The sequence below is a fragment of the Hibiscus syriacus genome, unplaced genomic scaffold, assembly GCF_006381635.1.
Source record: "Hibiscus syriacus cultivar Baekdansim isolate YM2019G1 unplaced genomic scaffold, ASM638163v2 tig00112000_pilon, whole genome shotgun sequence".
In the NCBI taxonomy this organism is placed as follows: domain Eukaryota; kingdom Viridiplantae; phylum Streptophyta; class Magnoliopsida; order Malvales; family Malvaceae; genus Hibiscus; species Hibiscus syriacus.
In genome coordinates, this window is record NW_024063235.1 from 584232 (window position 1) to 605548 (window position 21317).

General features: G+C 36.9%; 1 pseudogene; it reads right to left on the reverse strand.

Moving 5' to 3' along the window:
• Positions 1-774: 774 nt before the first annotated feature.
• On the reverse strand, positions 775-20367 carry LOC120174075 (annotated as a pseudogene).
• Positions 20368-21317: the final 950 nt, after the last annotated feature.

Here is a 21317-nt window from a genome sequence, read left to right on the forward strand (position 1 = left end):
TGCCTGCATACACCAGTTAAATGCTTCTGGATCTCATCTTCAGCAAAGCATTTGGAAATATGAGTCACTGGATCTCATCTGTAGTGCAGGTTTGACATTATTTTTCCTTTTATATTGTATGTTTACTTTCATTTTTACCTATTTGACATCGATGGTTGTGTTCATTGTTTTGGTTTAGTTAAACGAATTTAAAGGGTGTAAATGAACATAATGCTTGACAAATTGTTCCGTAACCATTCATATAACGTTTGTATATATTTGTTTATTAATTTTAAACAAACAAATATGAGTAAATTTTTATGTTCATTTAATAAACTAACGAACACAAACATATGTACGTCCAGTTCATTTTCACAAACAAGCTCATTTATTGGCTTGTTTATCAACTCGTTTACCCAATTCTTTTTCCTTTTATTTTTTATATTTTAAATATTGACGAAGATATGAACTAAATTAAACAGGTGATGAACTTTCATATTAAACGAACATGTTTGTGAACACAACATAGGATCATAATAATAATGTTAAAGAATACCTTTCTTTTCCTTGTAGTGAAAGTGAATGTTGTAAAAGAAAATGTCAATGTAATATAAACATATTAGCATAAAAATAATGTTATCTTTAAGAAATTCAGTGAATTTTACAAAATATCTTGCTTGCCTTGAATTTTTCAAAACTTGCAGCAAGCTGAATTTAAATTCATTTATTTTTCTTAGATTGAAGTCAATATTTGATGCCACTATATTACTTTGTCTATATATTTAGAAGACCATATCAAATGGCCCCATGCCTTCAAATTCATTCTACCAGAACAGAGAGGCAAAGTGGATTGAAAAATATGTTGACTTCATCCATGAGATACATATTGACTTTCTACCTTAGAAGTTGCATAAGTTTGTTTTGATTTGGAGAAAGGATGAACTATCCTGCATGTATGAACTTGCATAGGGATATATTCTACAAAGCATTCTACCATTGAACAGGTAAGCATGGCACTGAAACTTACAGACATCTCGCCTCGATTTCCTCGAGCGTTAGCCCCTTTGTCTCCGGTATGATGCAGAATATAAAGACGAGAGATAATATAGCTATGACTCCAAACACATAAAACACAATTCCAGCTCCAAGCCATGCCTGTATTTAAAAACGAATCAACATTAACCACCAGCAATTCCTAAAAACCAAGGAATGTAAACACATATTTGGAATGTACACGTGTCATGCAGGACAAACTCGCATGCAAAACTTATTTCCTTAAGTACCCGTGTTTTCACACATATTTGGAATGTACACACATCATGCAGGACACATAGTAAGATTAAGCATAGCTATGTAGGACACATACTAACATGCGAAACTTATCCCGAGTCAAAGAAACGGAATTCAACAGCAAGTGAACAGAATAGTTAAGAGAATATACTACTATATATTCACTTCAGACGTATCTTACTTTTATAAAGACACTGATATGATAAAGAAAATTATGAAGATAGAGTTTCTCCAAGACTGTCTCTGTCTTGGTGGATAGGATGGGTCTAAGGGATGAAACTAACAAATCATTCAAAGGATTCATGGTTGAGACGGTAAATATATTGGAAATGCTTAAGTACCTCCAAAGGAGAGAATGCAAATGTTACGAGTGCATTTGCTCCAAAATTCACAAGCACGGCAACACTAAGTCCTCGCCCTCTGACACGTAGGGGAAACACCTCCGAGATCATCAGCCAACCGATAGGACCAAAGGATAGCTGCAACACAAGTTTTACAAGGCACGGAAGCCAAAAAAATGAATAAATAAATATATTTGAATCCAAAATTTATAATCCTGTATTCCTAGAAATGGTGAAAAGTCTTCAGTACAACTTATCAAATGCTCATAAAAGAATTTTAGACACAAATCATAATTAATAGAAGAATGGCTTAGTGTTTCAGCCTAATGAACATCAATAGAGACCAATAAGGTAATGATGGCATTAATGAGTTCTACAAAACGTGAGCAGTCATATTAGAATTACAAATAGTGCAAAAGAGAATTAACACGAAGAAAGGAAAGATGATAACCTGATAACACCCAACATACAACAGCAATGCAAACAGCAATAGCCGCCAAATCACCCAGGAAAAGATAGTATGATCCAAGAAGGAACAAAGAAATAACCTGTTGCACAGGCAAGAACAATTTCATAATAGGATATCGTTTTAGATTCTCACTGGAATTTCATGTCAAATTGCTGAACTCAGATTTGATTTATTTACTTGCAGGGCGTAAGAATAAGACTCAAACAAGCAGAAACATGGACCCAACAGAATGACCACATGAACTTGACAAAAGAAAGTAAATTTTTGCCTCTAACAGATCAAGGAAAAAAAAGATATAAAGAGACTTACCATCCCAGAAACGCCACCCAATAATAAAGGTCTCCTCCCAAGCCTATCAACAACTACAACAGCTATTCCTGTCATAATCAACTATAGCAACAAACATGTCAGGACCTTCTGGTTGAAACAGCTGCCAAGTCCCAATTTCAGGAAGATATGTCAATTATGCAGAATGGAGAAATGGGAACCATCTTATAGGTGTAAATGATTTTTAAAACAAATAACTTTTAGTTTGTGATGACATCTTATAGGATATAATATGTGTTTCATTATGTTGATGCTTGTACAACTGAAGAATTGGAGATAGCTAATCGTTCAATGAACAGAATCAGTCAAAAACCATCAGGACACCAAAGATCTTTCTGGTTGAATATCTTTGAAATTTTGAAAATGTTACTGAATATCTTTTCTGGTTGAATATGTTAGTGTGAACAGAACAAGTTGTAGAATATTTACATAGATTGTAAATAGAGTAATTCTTGTAATTTAGATTGCAGAAAATATGGGATTAAATTCCCATATATCTAGTTGCTAATTATTAGGAATTTGATAGCTGATTTTGTGTAACTTTCCTAGATTAGACTCTTTTGTAACCTATAAATAGGTACTACTTTTCTCAATAAAACACAAGTGAAAAAGAGAGAATCATATTTACTCTCTCCACCAAATACCTATATTCTACCGGTATCAGTTTAGGTTATTGATCCTAGCCTAACAATGAAGGCTCCGTCCTTTTCTTAGATTATCTTTGGGGCTAAATCCCATGATTGCAAATCTTCTTATACTTTTTTTGATAGGAATTGAAGACCTCGTTAAAAACCCCCTTCTTGATTAATGGAGCTTGAATGAAAGCTCCTTAATCAGTGGAAGGAGGAAAAGAGTGCCATAAAAAAATATTAATAATAAGAAATTACATAAGATTTAACACTTACACCAAACTGCACTACATAAAACTTAAAAACTCCTCCAACCACAGAAACCTGCTCTCATAAACATAACAAACCACATATGAAACCTGACAATCAACAAATCCCTTTCTTTGCTAAACTGTCTGCCTCCCCATTACATGCCCTTGGAATCAACCTAATTGATTGCACCTTATCTGAGATGAATGTCGAAATTTGTTTAACTAAAGGCGAGAAAAAAACATGAGCCAAATACGGAGCATGAATCCATTCCACTGCAGACTTACAGTCACTTTCAACAATCAACCTACCAACAGAAACCTAACGTGAAGACAAAAATTTCAATGCCTCTTTTTATAGCCTTTAATTCTGCAACCGAGGAGGCCCTTGACCAACATTCTCTAAAAAAGTCAGAAGAGTACAACTATTCCAATCTCTTAGAATACCTCCAATCCCTCTATCCGAACCATCTAACCTTACAGCTCCATCAACATTCATCTTTAAAAAGTCTACAAGGGGAAGCCAAGGAATCACATGACAATCTTTAGATTTAGGAACTGAAATACCATCTGCAAGAGATGGGTCACCAATCAACATATCCTCAAGTATAGGGAACTTTGGGAACTTGGCTAGGAACCATTTGGATAACCTGTATCTAACAATGAAAAACAGAGACATCCTGTCAAGAGATGACCCTTCAAACACCATTGCATTCCTAACTTTCCAGATGGACCAGAATACGACTCCCGGTATAAACTTTCAAATCAACGAGTTCACCCTCAACTCACCCCAGGAGCTAAGTAGAGAAGGAGGGTCTTGGGGGTAGAACTACGGATAAATCCCAAAAGCTAACTATTTTATTCCATAATTCCTAGACTACATAACACGAAATAAATAAGTGTTGTGCTGATTCCTCATGTTTCTTACAAAAAGGACAGAGAATATAATCACCTATATCCAATCCTCTCTTAACCAACTCTGATTTGACTGCCACTTTCTAATGAGCTAGCTGCCAAAGAAAAGCTTCCACACGAGGTGGAGACAATCCCAACCATACCCCTTTTAACCACATATCACTACCCCAGACACATTATCGAGGATACTTCTACAAGATTTAACTGAAAACAGTCCATCACCATTTGCAGACCAAGTTAGAAAGTCTTCTACTGAATCTGGCAGTTTAATATCCATCAGTTTTGACATCAAATCCATCCATTGATCCAATTCTCAATCACAAATTCCTTCTAGTTTGAATATTCCACACCCAACCGTTCAATTCAAAGCTGCCAAACTCAACAACCTTCCCCCATTTGTTAAGAGATAGGGCAAAGATTCTAGGGAATAAATTTTTTAAAGGAAACTCATCTATCCATGCATCATTCCAAAAAGAAATGAACTTTCCATTTTCCACTTGTAGCTTCGAATGTGATCTGAGGCAATCACCCCCCGAATCGTTCTTCAAGAAATTATTGGCAATACCTCTCAAAATCCAAGAAGATTGGGTAGAAGTAACCTTCCTAATAGACATGGTATTGCAACTAACCTTATGTTTGCTACACAACACACTTTTCCATAAGGAATTTTTTTTCATTGGCAAATTTCCACACCCATTTTCCCAATAGAGCCCGATTAGTAAGATTCAAATCAAGAACACCGAGACCACCACAGTTCAAGGGCTTACACACTGTACTCCAATTCACCCAATGTATCCTCCTCGTTTCCTCCTTATCACCCCATAGGAAATTAGCCATTAATGAATTCAACTTCTTACCAATTTTGCATGGCATTTTAAAAAGTGATAAGAAAAAAATTGGTAAGGAAGTTAATACCGACTTCAATAATACTGTCCTGCCAAACAATGAAAGAGAAGAAGCTTTCCACCCAGCAAGTTTGGAACTAAAGTTCTTAAAGAATGGATCCCATAAGACCTCTGAATTTTTCTTAGCACCTAGGGGAAGTCCCAAATAATCTGTGGGAAAGGAACCAACTGAACAACCCACTGCTGCTGCCCAATCTGTTAAAACTGCGTCATCCACATTAATTCCAAACAGTTTGCTCTTCACTAGGTTTAGATGCAACCCTGCCATACTACTGAAAATCCTCAACACTCTTTTAACATTTTTAATCTGGGAAATAGAAGCTTGACAAAAAATGATCAAGTCATCGACAAACTGAAGATGAGATAACCAAACAGAATTTTCAGAATTCCCAAGAACAAAACCTTGAAAAAGACCCTTGTCTACTGCTTTAGACAGCATCAAATGAAGCAACTCACCAACTATGTTAAACAAAAGCGGAGAGAGACTACAACCTTGTCTTAATCCTTTGGCCATAAGAAACTCTTCCGAAGGAGAACCATTAACAAGGACCGGAATTGAGGCTGAAGAAATGCACTGAGAAATCCACGAGGACCATCTATTACAAAATCCCATCTCTGACATAGCTCTGATTAAAATTGGCCATTCAACCGAGTCATAAGCTCTACGAAAATCAACTTTTAGAACAACCCCTTGCAACCCTTGTTTTCTCCAATAATCAATCCCTTCATTTGCAATGAAAGCACAATCCAACAATTATCTCCCTGGTATAAAAGCAAACTGGGACTGACTGATAATATCCCCAACACAACAACTCAGCCTCTTAGATAAAACTTTAGAGAGGATCTTATACAAACTGCCTACAAGACTGATTGGTCTAAAGTCCTCTACACTATCCGGATTAAGCTTCTTCGGAATAAGCGTGATAAAAGCATGGTTTACCCCGTGTTCCCATTTCCTTCCAAAGTAGAAATCATAAAAAATTTCATTACATACTCCTTTAAATTAGGACAACATTTCTTAAAGAATCCCATCGTGAAACCATCCGTACCTGGAGCTTTAGAGTTGTCCGACGATGCTATAGCTTGCCATATTTCCTGTTTTAAAAAGTGCTCCTCTAGCTTTGAAGACTGGTCCCCTATCAGCTTTGCAAAATCCAGAAATAAATCCTCTACTTCCATTGTTGATTTGGAATTGTAAGCGTTCTTGAAAAAATCCGAAATATGTAACTTAATCGTGTGAGGATCTGAGACAACAACCCCATTAATCTTCAAGCTTCGAATTTCATTTCTTTTACTTCTGTTCAGCGCAAACAAATGAAAAAATCGTGTATTCCTGTCCCCATCTTTAATCCATCTCGTCCTCGACTTCTGAAACCAAATACTTTCTTCAATCCTATACAACCTCTAAAGTTTCGATCTGAACTGCATCATCTGGCCCCACTCCTTATTTGAAAACTTACCACCTTGTCCTTGAATTCTAGATCGTTAATTTTCATTTCTAGTTATGAAATTGACTCAGAAATCCCATAAAATTTTCTGCCAGACCAGTTTCTGATTGATTTTTTTTGTTCCTTGTAGTAAACTGAAGATACCCCTTCTCTTCTTTCTCACTCTCCAGTAATCCAAGGAAGATTTAACCAAGTCCTCAAAGCCTTCCTCCTCTAATAGATAATTAAAAAATCTGAAGGGTTTAGGACCCCAGTATACAGATTTTTCCTCTCAGATAAGGACCTAGGTAATAAACTTTGCACTACATTCGGATAACAGATCAGAAACTTCCCTGAAATTAAGAACCTGTCGAGTCTGACCCAAGTAGAATCTTCTCTATTGTTGCACCAAGTAAACCTTCCTCCCACCAGAGGAAGATTAATAAAATTAGTTTGGTTCAGGAAATTTCTTAGGATATCTATAGAATGCCAGTTTTGAGACTTGCCCAACTTCTCTGCCGGATCAAGGTACACATTAAAATCTCCCCCAATGCAAACTGACAAAGTTTGAACAGCAACAAACTCCAACAACTCCCTGAAAAATTCATCCTTTTCAGATTCAATGGATGGACCATAAACATTAATAATCACACATTATTCACTAGAATTCTTAAACTTCCCAAAAACTGCTATGAATCTCTCTTAAGTGGCTGTTGGAAACTTCAAATTTATTATCATTCCACGAAACCATTAATCCACGGCTTAGTTTCTTGAATGAGGAGAATGCACGGCTTGTTCTTCTTGACCATATTAGCAATAGCTCTGGATTTTCCTTCTTTCCAATACCCCTTACATTCCACGAAATAATATTAATCTTCATCATAAAGATAAATTTACAACCAAAGGCCTCAAAGCAAACAAACAAAGAGAGACCTATTCCCCGATTCCAACCCTTTCCTACTTTCGGCCAAACCTTCCTCCAGATTTATAATTTTTTCCAAAAAGGCCTTTTTCCCCTCTTTAAATGAAATCCCCAGTATTTTACTGACTTCCCATGTAGCCAAAGCCTCCTCCAAGAACATCGAAAAAGTTGAAGGCGGGACAGTAGGGCAGCTAGCCACTTCCAGAGCTTCCCTAATCAAGAACCTTCTCTTTCTTCTACTCTCATTCCCTGCCACTAATCCACACTGACCTCCTTTTAAAATTTCTTCTACACTCAAAGGCTGCTGTAATTGGTCCACTGCAGAATTCTGAACACCACCTTCCTCATCAATACATGTGGATCCTTTCTCCAAGATAGTTGGAAAAGAATGACTACTTGAAATATGATTAAGTATATTCCTGTTTTGATCAGTCAACACCATAGTTTGCAATACCCCTTCCTCACTATTCGAATTATACCAAAACTTTCTTTTTCTAGATATTCTATACACTCTAGAACAAGTTCCTCTATTTCACCTTCCAACCGGGGAATTTCTAAAGTACAAACTTCTAGACAAGTGATCCAAAAGACTCCAACTCCTTAGACCATTTGAAAAGGACTCCTTATTGTATCCCACACTTGATTGTTAACCGATTGAACTGATATTGCTTCCCTTTCCACCTCTGTTTCTTCCACACTTCTGACTTATTTGTCTAATTCTACTACTTCCTCTAACGCTTCCATATTTGACTTTTTTGAAATCCCTCTACACTGAGACTGTAATCTGTCATTGGACCCTCCATCAATCCCTTTTGAGTTACAGTCAGGCCTAGCAGGAACCAAATTCTGCAAATTTGATTCAACCAAAATTGTTTGCTGCAGCTCTCCTTGTATCTCCACCCGAAATTCTTTTGGTTTACCATAACCCAATTTAATTAAATTAACAGCTGGCCCAGTCGGTGAGATTCTAGGATTGTTAGAGATGGGCTCACTCAAGTCATCTGATTGGGCTTTCTCACTACCATTTAAAAAACTATTCCTCAACCCAAGACCCTGATAATCCCCTTTAAAATTCAAACCTTCTGAAAATTTTGACACCCTTTCTCCACTAGGTTGACCTCCTACCTGCCTCATTAAATGTTGACCCCCACTGCCGCTAGACACAACTGTACAATCATCAACTGCCAACCACTTGGCTACTCTTCCCTGAACACCGATCTTCTTCCTCCTCTGATAATGCAGCTTTACTGTATACGCCATCGCCAGCCACCGCTGAATTTTCTACTGAAAAACCTTTTGTTTAATACTAACCGACCCCACAATAATTTTAACCTTAAAAGATCTCCCAAACGATCCCAATGTAACAGTTTCCGGTATATCAAATGGATTGGCCACCCTAAACAGTGCCCTTGCAACCGCTATATCCTCTCTTCTGACTGTCGAATCGTGAATACAAATTAGCTTCCCCCACCTTGAAACAAGCTTTTCAAGAAAGGAAACATTCCAACATAATAAGGGGACTCCAACTAATTCAACAGAACAAAAGGTCATCGGAACACCTTCCTCATTCAGAATCGGATGAAGCCATTCAAACCAAAATGACAATTCCTCCAGTCTGCTCGACCACGCCTTCTTTAGTTCATCCACCGAACCAAAGGTTAAAATGCACGAGTTCCATGCATAACCCCATTTAGCTAACTTGACCTTGATCTCGTCACTAGCCACCCCTTCAGCACTATTTCCAAATCGAAATGGGTTTTGACAATCCCTATCAATGATCTTTTCACCCAATCCGATTCATCGGATGGGATATGCATCTCCCACAAGTTTCTCATCCCTGCATCCTTTCTGGGAAACCCTCCTTATTCTCTTTACTCACTGGAGCTTCCCTCCGCCCACCATAAGAGACTAACGCATACTTATATGATCTTTCATCCCTCAATCGACTGAAAGACTCATTTCCAACTTTCTTCTCCAGTTCACTCCCTTATTCAACTTATCTTCTTTCCTATTAAAATTCCTACTAACAGCTTGCCTAAACCTCTGCTTCTGATACTTAGCTACCCCGACCGACACTTTCTTTCCATCTATCCAAAAACCATTGACATTTGCTCCCTTTCTTCAAACTTTCCTCCTTCTCAAGCTGAACGAAAGAAAACGTATGATTTCTATAATTTGGCTTGTTAGAGCTACTCGAAATGTAAACTCGCACTACACGACCCTGTTGTTGAAAAAAATCAACTATTCTCCACGTGACTCTTACTCAGATTGTCCACAAACACCGTCCAATCCTCGCTGGAAGATTGAAAACCTCTCCCACTCTCTCTCTCTCCCACTCTCTCTCTAGCACTCTTGTTTTACTCCTGCCTAAAGAGGAATAATCAATGAAACTTTATGGGATATTGTGGGATTTTCTCATCTTTTTTTCCAAATCTTCTTATACAACCCATGAAGGTAGACTCTCATTCGCCAAAGTGGCTAACAAAAGCTCTGCTGCTACATGGATTATGGAAATAGGGGCTAGTGACCATATGACAGGCGATCTTAGTTTTTTTTCAAACCTTTCGTACAGTGGGTTCCCAGTCTCAAGTCCAAACATCAGATGGTTCTTTATCTCCTGTTAATGGGAGTGGTTCAATCACTATAAATCCAGATCTTACATTACGATTTGTCCTTTATGTTCCTAATCTTGCATGCAACCTTCTTTCTGTCAGTAAATTATCTACTGATTTACATTGCAATGCCAAGTTTAATTCTAATATCTATGAATTTCAGGATTTGAGCTCGGGAAAGGTGATTGGCAGTGCTAAGCTTTGTGGAGGCTTATACATTCTAGAGGAGACCTTGCCTTCTCGAACCCAAGCTTACTCCAACTCTCTGTCTCGGTTTGCATCTATCCCAAATCCTATTTTCGGTTCCTCTGATGAAATCTTGTTATGGCATTATCGATTAGGACATCCTAGTTTCTTTTACCTTGCAAAATTGTTCCCTAAGTTATTTATCCATAAATGTCCTAAACATTTTCTTGTGACATTTTTCAATTAGCCAAACAAACAAAGAGTGTTTATTCTCTTTCTTCGTACAAATCATCCAAACCGTTTTCTATATTTCACAGTGATATTTGGGGTCCTTCCAGAGTCAATAGTTTAAATGGGTTTCGCAGTGTCTCCTTTATTGATGATCATTCTAGGACTACGTGGACCTTCCTAATGGAACACAAATCCGACACTAGTAACATCTTTAAAAGATTTTACACAATGGATGAAAATCAATATCAAAGTTATATTCAAGTTATTCGGTCTGATAAAGGCAGTGAATGCTTTGCTCAACCCTGGGGTCATTTTTTAAAAAAAAAAGGAATTGTTTATATTACGTCTTGTGTGAATTCACCTCAACCATATGGAGTGACTGAGATAAAAAAATAGAAACCTTCTTGAAGTTACTAGATCTCTTTTATTTTCTGCCAACATTCCTAAATATCTTTGGGGGAGGTTCTCTTGACTGCTACTTATTTGATTAATCGAATGCCTAGCAAGGTTCTAAATTTCCATTGTCCGAGAGATGTCCTTCTTAAGAGTTTTTCCCATTTTAAATCGTTGATCTCTTCCATTCCTCTAAGTTTTTGGGTGTATGTTTTTGTCCATAATCAGAATCCTACCAGGTCTAAACTGGATCCTAGAGCTCTTAGGTGTGTTTCCATCAGGAGTTCCTCTAATCAAAAAGGGTACAAATGCTATTGTCCCCAAATTGGAAAGGTTTATACTTCTATGGATGTCACCTTCTTTGAAAACAAGCCCTATTTCTCTAAATCTGAAATTCAAGGGGGAGTCATTTGATGAATTTCAGATTCTTCCACCATTTGAGAGCTCTAAGTCTGCCCTTCAACCAATGTCACACCTACCAGCTGATTTACCTTTAACAAAACAAACACTACCACCAATAGATTTGCCCCGAACAAAACCTATCTTGTTTCCCATATCTCAACCAACAATTTCTTCACCACAAATACCATCCAGTCCTAAAACGCCAACACCAAATCTACCTTCTTCACCTATAACTTCTCAAACCGAAAAAGGAGAACTGTGTGTTTACAAAAGGAGACATAAACCTATCCCAGAAGCATTTACACGGCCTAAATACTGCCAAGAGCTAGAACCAAGATTGAATGCCTCAGAGAATGAAGGTAATCAATTTCTTCCAAATGATTTACCTATGGTTGACACTAGTGATCTAACAATTGCTCAAAGAAAAGGAGTAAGGAAGTGCACTAATCACCCAATCGATAGATTTGTTGCATATGGAAAATTAGTGTCTAGCTTTAATACTTTTACAGCAAATGTTGATAATCTTCGCATTCCAAGTCCAGTGGAGGGAGGAAAATACATTATCATAATTAATCAGTGACAATGGTTTTAAAACGGAGCAAATGAGGCACTGCTTTAACAAGAAAATATGAGAGTGTCAGAGAGAGAGTGAGAGAGTATCAAAGGTTATCAGTCCTCCGGTGAGGATTGGACGGTGTTTGTGGATAATCTGAGTAAGAGTCTCTTGGAGAACGGCTAAGGAAATTTTTCAGCAACAAGGTAGTGTTCTACGAGTCTATATACCGAGTATTTCTAACAAACCGAAATATAGAAACCATACATTTGCTTTCATTCAGTTTGCGAAGGAGGAAGGTTTAAAGAAGGCGATAGCGAATGTTAATGGTATTTGGATTGATGGGAAGAAAGTATCTGTCGGGGTTGCTAAATATCAAAAACAGAGGTCTAGGCAAGCTGCTAGTAAAAAATCCAAAATGGAAGAAGATACGTCGTAAAAGGTAGTGAACTGGAGAAGAGTTGGAGATGAGTCTTTGAGTCGTTTCAGGGATGAAAGATCATATAAGGATGCTTTAGTTTCCAATGGTAGGCTGATGGAAGATCAGGTGAGTAAAGAGACTAGGAAGGGGCTTCCAAGAAAAGACTCAAGGAAGAGGAACGTGTGGGAGATGCATATCCCCTTGGATGAATCGGATTGGGTGAAAACATCCTTGACAAGGATTATTAAACCCCATTTTGATTTGGAACTAGTGCAGAAGGGTCTGGCTAGTGATGGGATCAAGGTTAAGATAGCTAAATGGGATATGCATGGAACTCATGCATAATAACCTTTGGTTCAGTGGAAGAATTAAAGGAGACTTGGTCGAGGAAAATGGAGGAATTGTCATTTTGGTTTGAATGGCTTGATCCACTTCTAAATGAGGAAGGTTTACCAATGGCCTTTTGTTCAGTTGAGTTAGTTGGTGTCCCTTATTATGTTGGAATGTTCAGTTTCTGGAAAAACTTGTTTCAAGGTGGGGGGAGCTGATTTGTATCCATGATTCGACGGTTAGAAGAGTAGACATGACAGTGGCAAGGGCGCTGTTGAGGGTGGTCAGTCCGTTTGACATTCTGGAAACAATCACATTGGGTTCATATGGGAGATCATTCAAGGTTAAAATTAATTTGGGGTGGTTTTTAGAAAACATAATGGTTTTTCAGTAATGTCATTAGCGGTGGCCGACGATGGTGTGTATAGGGATGTTGCTTCATCAGAGGAGGAAGAAGATCGTTGTTCAGGAGGAGTTGGTGGATCTGAAATGTTAGCTGAGGATGCCAAGTGTAGAGTGGACACGTGGTTGGAAGGGAATGAATGTGTTGCTGTGGATGGCGGTTGTGGGGGTCAGCAATTAATGTGGCAGTAGGAGAAAGTCAACCTAGTGGAGAAAGGGTGTCAGAGTTTCCAGCGGAGGATTTGAATTTTAGAGGGGATTATCAGGGCCTTGGATTGAGGAAAAAATTTTAAATGGAAGTGAAATAGCCCAGTCAGATGAATTAAGTGAGCCCATTTCAAATAATCCAAGAATTAATCCATTGGGCCAGCTGTAAATTTAATTAAATTGGGGTATGGTAAACAGAAAGAATTACGGGTGGAGAGACAAGGAGATCTACAACAGACAGTTTGGGAAGATACAGAAATAGGGGAAGGTTCATTACAGAAAGGTTTCAGTGGTTTACAAGTAAGGAAATTGCCTAGCAGGAGGTGTTCTTCATCCCCACCAAGAAATCGAAGACGTCCGATTACTACTGCTACCATCTTCTGCGATAGAGTATACAACAGGTCAAGTAAGAAAAATCAAAGAGGTGAATCGGAGAAGGGATTTTCTGCAGTCGAATTTTCGATAGAAAATGAGGAGCTGGATTTAACTTGGCAGGTTAACAAAATGTTGGGTGTTAATTTTAAGGGAGGGAAGACGGCCTTTGCTGAGAAGTTTACGGATATCAATCCGAGTAGGCGTGAGGGTGGGAATTAATCCTACATCTCTGCTTAAGGTGTTTATTAATCAGTAATGGTAGGTGTATCTTGTGTAACTTGGAATATTAGGGGATTAGGAAGGAAGGAAAATGCAAGGGCAGTGAAGAAGGTGGTTTTAAATAAGAAACCTTCGTTTCTTTTTCTGCAAGAAACGAAATTGGAGCTGGTTAATCAGTCTAAGAGAAGGAAGTTGGGGGTAAATACCTTGATGGTTTTGTTGAGTCGCTGACAGAGGGAGCATCAGAGGAATACTCACTTTATGGGATGAGAACTAGTTTTTACCTCAGTTGCAGAAAATATCATTTAGGTTTGTAGCTATGAAAGGTATAGTCAAAGAAAGTCAAGAAGACTATTGTTTTATCAATGTGTATGGGCCTTCTGTTGAATCGGATAAAGAGGCGTGTTTTGAGGAATTATTCAGTTTTATTTCTACATTGGACTGTCCCTTATGTGTAGCAGGAGATTTTAACGCTCATTTATCAGAAGATGAGAATATGGGAAAATCACAGAATGTAAATTCAATTAGATTGTTCAGGGATTTTCTGTTTCAAGCAAAATTATTGGATCTACCTTTAGTTGGAGGGAGATTCACATGGGGTAACAATAGGGAAGAACCTACGTTTGTGAGACTGGGTAGGTTTCTAGTTTCGAACAATTTTTTAAGGCTATTCTCGGACATTGTACAGGTACTATTACCAAAATCTCTTTCGGATCATAATGTAGTGGCGTTGGAGTCCAGTAAGTTAAATTGGGATCCGAAGCCTTTCAGACTTTTAAGTTACATCATGGATGAGGAGGGTTTTAAAGAAGTTGTTGAAAGGAAAATTACAGACTTGAAGAGAATGAAGAGGCTGAACATTGAAGTGTTACTTAGAGAAACAAAGGAAGTGATCAAAAACTGGTTTAATGAAAGCAGATTGCAATTACCAAGATTGATTGACAGCAAGGAGAAGTTAATTTCGAACCAAGAAGCACAAATACAACGAAGGAATTCAATGGTTTCAATGGTGGATATTGCAAAAGAAAAAGTGAATTATGGGCCTTGTATAAAAAGGAAGAATTAATTTGGTTCCAAAAATCAAGGGCGAATTGGATTCACGATGGAGATCGGAACTCGAGGTATTTTCATCAATGTGCTACAAATAGAGGGAGGATCAATGCTCTTAATTCTTTGGACGTGAGAGGAATTTTGTTTGAGGACCCAAAAAAAGATAAAATCCTTCATTTTTTATTTTTTCAAGGATGCTTACAATGTTAAGCCGGCGGTTGAGGTGGAGAAGCTGGACCTGAATTTTAATAGGCTCTCGGAGGATCAAGTCGCACTTTTCGAAAGGAATTTCTCTAAGGAAATTTGGGAGGCAATAGTCACCGGATAGTAACAAAGCTCCGGGTCCGGATGGATTGAATATGGGCTTTTTCAAGAAATTTTAGCAGGTTTTGAAAGGAGATATTCAGAAGTTTTTCAAAGATTTCTATGATGGGAAGAGTTTGGAAAAGGTGTGAACCATTCTTTTATTACTCTAATTCCAAAGAAGTCGAATCCGGTTGGCATTGAAGACTATAGACCAATAAGTTTGGTAGGGGGATTATACAAAATTTTGTCTAAAGTTTTGTCAAGAAGGTTAAGGATGTGCATAGGTGGGTTGATTGGTCATTCTCAATTTGCTTTTATCCCGGGGAGAGATTTGTGACTGCTCTGTAATAGCTAATGAAGGCATTGATTATTAAAGGAGGAAAGGGAGGGAAGGTATTGTGTTCAAAGTGGACTTTAAGAGAGCTTATGATACTGTGGATTGGGATATCTTAATCAAAATTACGGAGTGTATCCTATCAAAAAAAAAATTACGGAGTGTATGGGGTTCGGTCAAAAATGGAGGTCTTGGATATTAAATTGTTTGAATTCAACTTCAATTTCAGTTCTTGTCAATGGTTCTCCTACAGAAAGCTTTAAAGTTTCTAGGGGGCTTAGACAAGGATGTTCTTTATCCCCGCTTCTGTTTAATATTGTGGGTGAATTTCTGAATCTTTTGCTTTCTAAAGCAGTAGTGTTGGGGTTGTTCAACGGTTTTTAGATAGACTGCGTTAATTCATCAGTAACGCTTTCTCATTTACAATTTGTTGTGACTTGATAATTTTTTGCAAAGCCTCTAAAGGTCAATTGGAAAATCTTAAGAGGGTTTTGATTGTATTTGAGTTGTGTACAGGGGTGCAGCTGAATCTGTTGAAGAGCAGGATTTTTGGTATTAATTTACAAGATCAAATTGTTGGGGAATGGGCAAACTCTATAGGTGACATGGAGAAGTAAAAAGAAGGTTTTAGTTTCCAGAAGCAGTGTAAAAACAAAGTTTAGAGTCATGGCACTTGGAATATGTGAATGAATTTGGTTACAAAGACTTTTGACTGAATTGGACCTTTGTGACAACAAGTACTTTGAACTTCAAAGTCACAGTAAGTCTGCCATAAATATAGCTAAAAACCAGTCCATCATGATAGAACGAAACATGTGGAAATTGACAGACATTTCATTTCTGATAAGGTAAATGGTGGGTCAGTGAAATTAAATTATGTTTTTACTAAAGAGCAACTGGCATATATTCTTACCAAGGAACATCCAAGAGTTACCTTTGATGAACTCACGTTCAAGCTGGGTCTTTACAACATCTACTCCCCACCTTGAGGGGGAATGTTAATGTGAACAAAATAAGTTGTACAATATTTACATTGATTGTAAATAGAGTAATTCTTGTAATTTAGATTGCAGAAAATATGGGATTAAATTCTCATATATCTGCTAATTATTAGGAATTTGATAGCTGATTTTGTGTAACTTTCCTAGAATAGATTAGGCTCTTTTGTAACCTATAAATAGGTACTACTTTTCTCAATAAAACACAAGTGAAAAAGAGAGAATCATATTTACTCTCCACCAAATATCTATATTCTACAGAATAGCATAGTCGAGCATCTCGTGTCAACTGAGTAAAATGAAGGCTAACACTCTAGACTTCGAAAATGTTAGTGAATATCTTTCCTACGGTTGAATGGTGGAGTCAAGCACCTTCTGTCATCCAAGTAAAATGAAACTTTACTGTGCACATATGTATACCCACGAATGCATGAAGCAATAAAACATAAATATGTAAACATATAGAAAATTAAAAGTTTTTGAACAAACTTATCTGTTAAGGAAATGAATCTACCTTCAATAAACCAAGTAAAATTGAGACTCGAGTAGCATCAGATTCTGCAGAAAATCCTGCACTCTATTAGATTTTTGTCAGTTAGAATATCTATCAGAAAATCGCATTAAATTTGTAGCAAGTATCGTAAATGTTAATAAATTTGATACCTGAAGTATTGATGCAGCATAATACAGCACACTTGGTTGACCAGTGATCTATCATGAAATTGTGGATACAAAGTCAGTCAAACTGCAGGTAGAAAATATCTACATGGCATAGCTCCTTAGTTAATGGTAAATACCTGTTGAAACAAAACTAAACCTGCACCTATAAACATGGCTTTCAAGCATTTTCCATGGAATATTTCCCCTAGTGTGACTTCTTTCTCTTCACCAACATAAGAAAGCTCAGTCAAAATCTCATCTACCTGCTGAGAAGCCGAGTCACCAATAGATTGACCCCTAAGTTGGCATAAACAACATATTGCAGTTTCTCTTAACTCCTGCATATTGCCATTTCCCTGGATGGCACGTAATAGCAGCCATCTGGGTGATGCTGGAAGCCACCACATTCCAATTCCCATGATCACTGACAATGGGGTACTAACTCCATACATATAGCGCCAGCCAGAAACTGTTTCAACTAAGAGGCTGCCAATTCCATAACCAGCCTGCAAAAATATCCAGTAGCTTACTGTTCCATGTTTCAATTATAGGGGAAAAGTTGAAAGAATATATTGGTGGATAAGAGATCACATTATAATGATTTAAAACAAAATAAAAATCCCTTCCAAGAGAAGAGTTGAAGTACTTACAACCATCCCAAGAACTATGAAGAACTCTTTCAGAGAGATTAGTACACCACGAATCTTACTTGGAGCTGTCTCAGCAATGTACATTGGAGCAGAATGCATTGCCTGGAAGTGAATAAACATAAAAATCATTGATTCATGCAAGAACTAGTTTATTTTAAAAATGAAAAAACAAAAGCAAATAAATAAATTCTTGTTTATAAGTATAGATGATTCTTTTCAATGACTATGTCACCTGCCAGCTAATTATTGAATGTGGTTTCCTGGAATATAAGTATACCACAATGTACGGAAAATTTATCTTGTAACATGCTTCATTAAATGATATACTGCTAGGCATAGAGGTTATACATGTACATATGTCTCAAAGAAACAGTAAGTAAAAACCCTAAACATATATGTGTATGCTACATCATGGGCATCCACAAAACTCAAAAGCTGATGCTATATTACCAGTCCGATCCCTATGCCATACACAAAACGTCCAATCACCATAACTACTAAGTTAGGTGCAAATGCTGTCACAAGTGCTCCTACAAGGTACATGATGGAAGCCGTAATTAACTCCCTTCGTCGTCCTATAATTCAGATAAACCGTTGCAATTTCATCAGAAAAAGCCTTTTAATCAAGTTCAAAGAAAGGATTCCCATCATAAAAATTAAAAATAATTAAATCAACGAACCTAGAAAGTCAGCAATATTGAAAGCCAAGATCGAGCCAATCAAGGCCCCATATAACGAGCCACTAGTCTGTAGACAGCGACAAAAACAGAATTTGCAAAGTTCTTTGCATTGCAGCTTACAAATATGTGCTTCAAGAAGAAAAGAAAAGCTTGTGCTAATAATTGATAATGTCAAGTAATAATGAGAAAAAATCGGCACTCACAATGAGACCAATATCAACTGAAGACAAGTCATACCATGAAATTCCACTTAGAGTAGCTGACTGCAGCAAAATAAGAGGATTAGATACGCATCCAGAAACATGGTATAATAGAATCTAAAGAACTAATCACTAAATAACCAAATGGTACTACAACCAAAACATGATAATTAACAATTTTTACTGCAGCTCAATACTTCGTACAAAGTATACCTTAATAGAAATTGTGGCGCAGGATGTAGAACCAATATCATAACCATATAATAGCCCCCCGAGTGCTGGGAAGAGAAATCTGAAATCAGAAAGACATTCATTCAGTAAGAAATAATATTAAACAAACGTTTCGGCTCCTAATTGAAGTTACAATAAATAATCAGCTAATCAGAGTGGGCTTTGTATCAGTTTCAATTTGATTGGTAGTATTGAAAATTCAATGGATTGTGCCCTAAATTGTCTGTTTTGATGAAATTATTGATGAAGGATCCAGACTAAAGAATATTTCTCAGAATACACACTTTACTAGAAACTTATTCCATCTATGCTTACACGCAATTAACATTTCTACTCCGTTGAATGACTTCTTTAAGTCATAATATATCTCCAGATATGATAAAATATTTTCACGTGAAAGGAAAATGATCCACAAATTCAAAGGAAAACTCGGATTGCGACTCAATTCGTGATCAAACAATGCTACTTTAAACCGATTAAATAACAGCCACATTCACAGTAATACAAGTGAAGCTCATAACCATTCCCCCCTAATTCTCATCCATGAACTTCTTTCATACTAGGCCGAACCAGCACCCAATTGAACATTTGGCAAAGCACAATTTTTCCAACTAGTTACTACATGTTAAAATCATGGTAAGAAAGATATGGTTGCCAATGTCTCAACAACGCATGGATGTTTGATGTTTATTATTGCAGATTTCAAGATAAAAACAAACCATAAATAAAAACCTTGAGGAGAAACTCACGGAAAGATAGCCGCAGAAGCAGAATAGCTCTCAGAACTGCGAACCCCATTAATAAGAGGCTCATGTTCCGTATCAATCTCACCAGAAGACCTTCCATACTAATCAACCAACAATATTATTAACAACTCCAAGATTAACTCATGCAGCTAAGAGGGAAGGCTACTGGTTAGTTACAGAGAAATCAGGGTACACTAAATGATCTAATGACAAATTAAAAGCACAATAATGTCTTCTAACCATGAATTTAAATAAATCAAAAACTCATAGAAGTGAATCAATTTTAATCATTAATATGAGGTAAGAAGCATTCCTAACTTGTTTTGCTCTAAAACTATTTAGAAGAAAGGTATTAAACTTTTGGTTTTCTAGTTTTTTAAAAAAAAAATTGTTTCCAGTTCTTGAAAATGAAAAAGGAAAAGTAAATCCTTCAAAGATCTGTTCAAGAGCAATAAAACGGTTCACGACTTCAGCCAAACACTTTAAGAAAGATACAAAGCAAAACCCAATACTTGTCCTTCATTTTCTTACACGTTTAGGTATTTTCTTGGCAGCCAAACAGATTGAAAAGGGAAGGAAACCCAGATTGAGCAATGAATACACAAAATAAACCTTTGAAAGAGAGGAAAGCCCGGGTTGCTCATGATCCGATGCCATGCTTCTTTTAGAAATATGAAAACTGCTACACAGTTAACACATAAAAGCGACCAACAATGACTATGATTTTGAGCTCTTTCTTTCTGGACTAAACAACAGATAGACCTACTTTGACAATTTTTTTCCTTTTGTTGGAATAAAAAATTATCTGAAAATGTTTTTATTGTGAAAAACAAGAAATTGCAATTAAAAGAAGGGTAAATATAGTAATAGTCATTGAACTTTTCTAAACTTTCATTAAGGTCCCCTAACCTTTAAACTTGCAATATAGTCCTCCAACATTTAGTTTGTTTGCAATATGGTCCCGATGTTACACTGTCGTTAGTACGTTTGCAATATGATCATTGAACTTTTCAGACGCTTGCATTTAGGTCCCTAACTTTTAAAACTTGCAACACAATCATCAATTTCATTCTAAATCCCAAGTTCTTTTTCGATCTAGAATTTCCTTTTTCGCTTCCCTCTTCTCATTTTCAGCGTAACTTTTCAGTCGGGGATGCATGAAAAATTTTAATCTAACTTTGAATTATGTGGAGGTGTTGACTTGAATAAGGGTCCATTCAGACAAGACCCAACAAGGGACTATTAGGACCATCAACTATTCAAGGTGCAATGTTAGATACAGGTCATCTCAGGTGAAGCATAGATGTTCGATGAAATTCTTGTGAGAAAAAAATGGGGATAGAAATGCAGAGTTGACAAATACTACTAAGATTAACAAAGTATCATTGTTGAAAGTCACCAACAAAGCTGAAATTATTTTTTATAAATGGCATATAATAATTTATTCGTTTAATCCTTGTAGTTAAAGATTTTCCAACAAATGATCAAATATAATGAAATCCCAAACAGCGATTCACCTCTCAGTCTCTTTCGTAACTCGAAAGGCATCATGACAGGGTTAAGTAGCTGCTCCAAATATAATACCCTATCATGATGCTTTTGGAGTTGTGTGCGTACAGAATTGTCTTCTAAAGCTATAATTCAATACAATGCAACTGTAAAATTTACAAAACATGTAA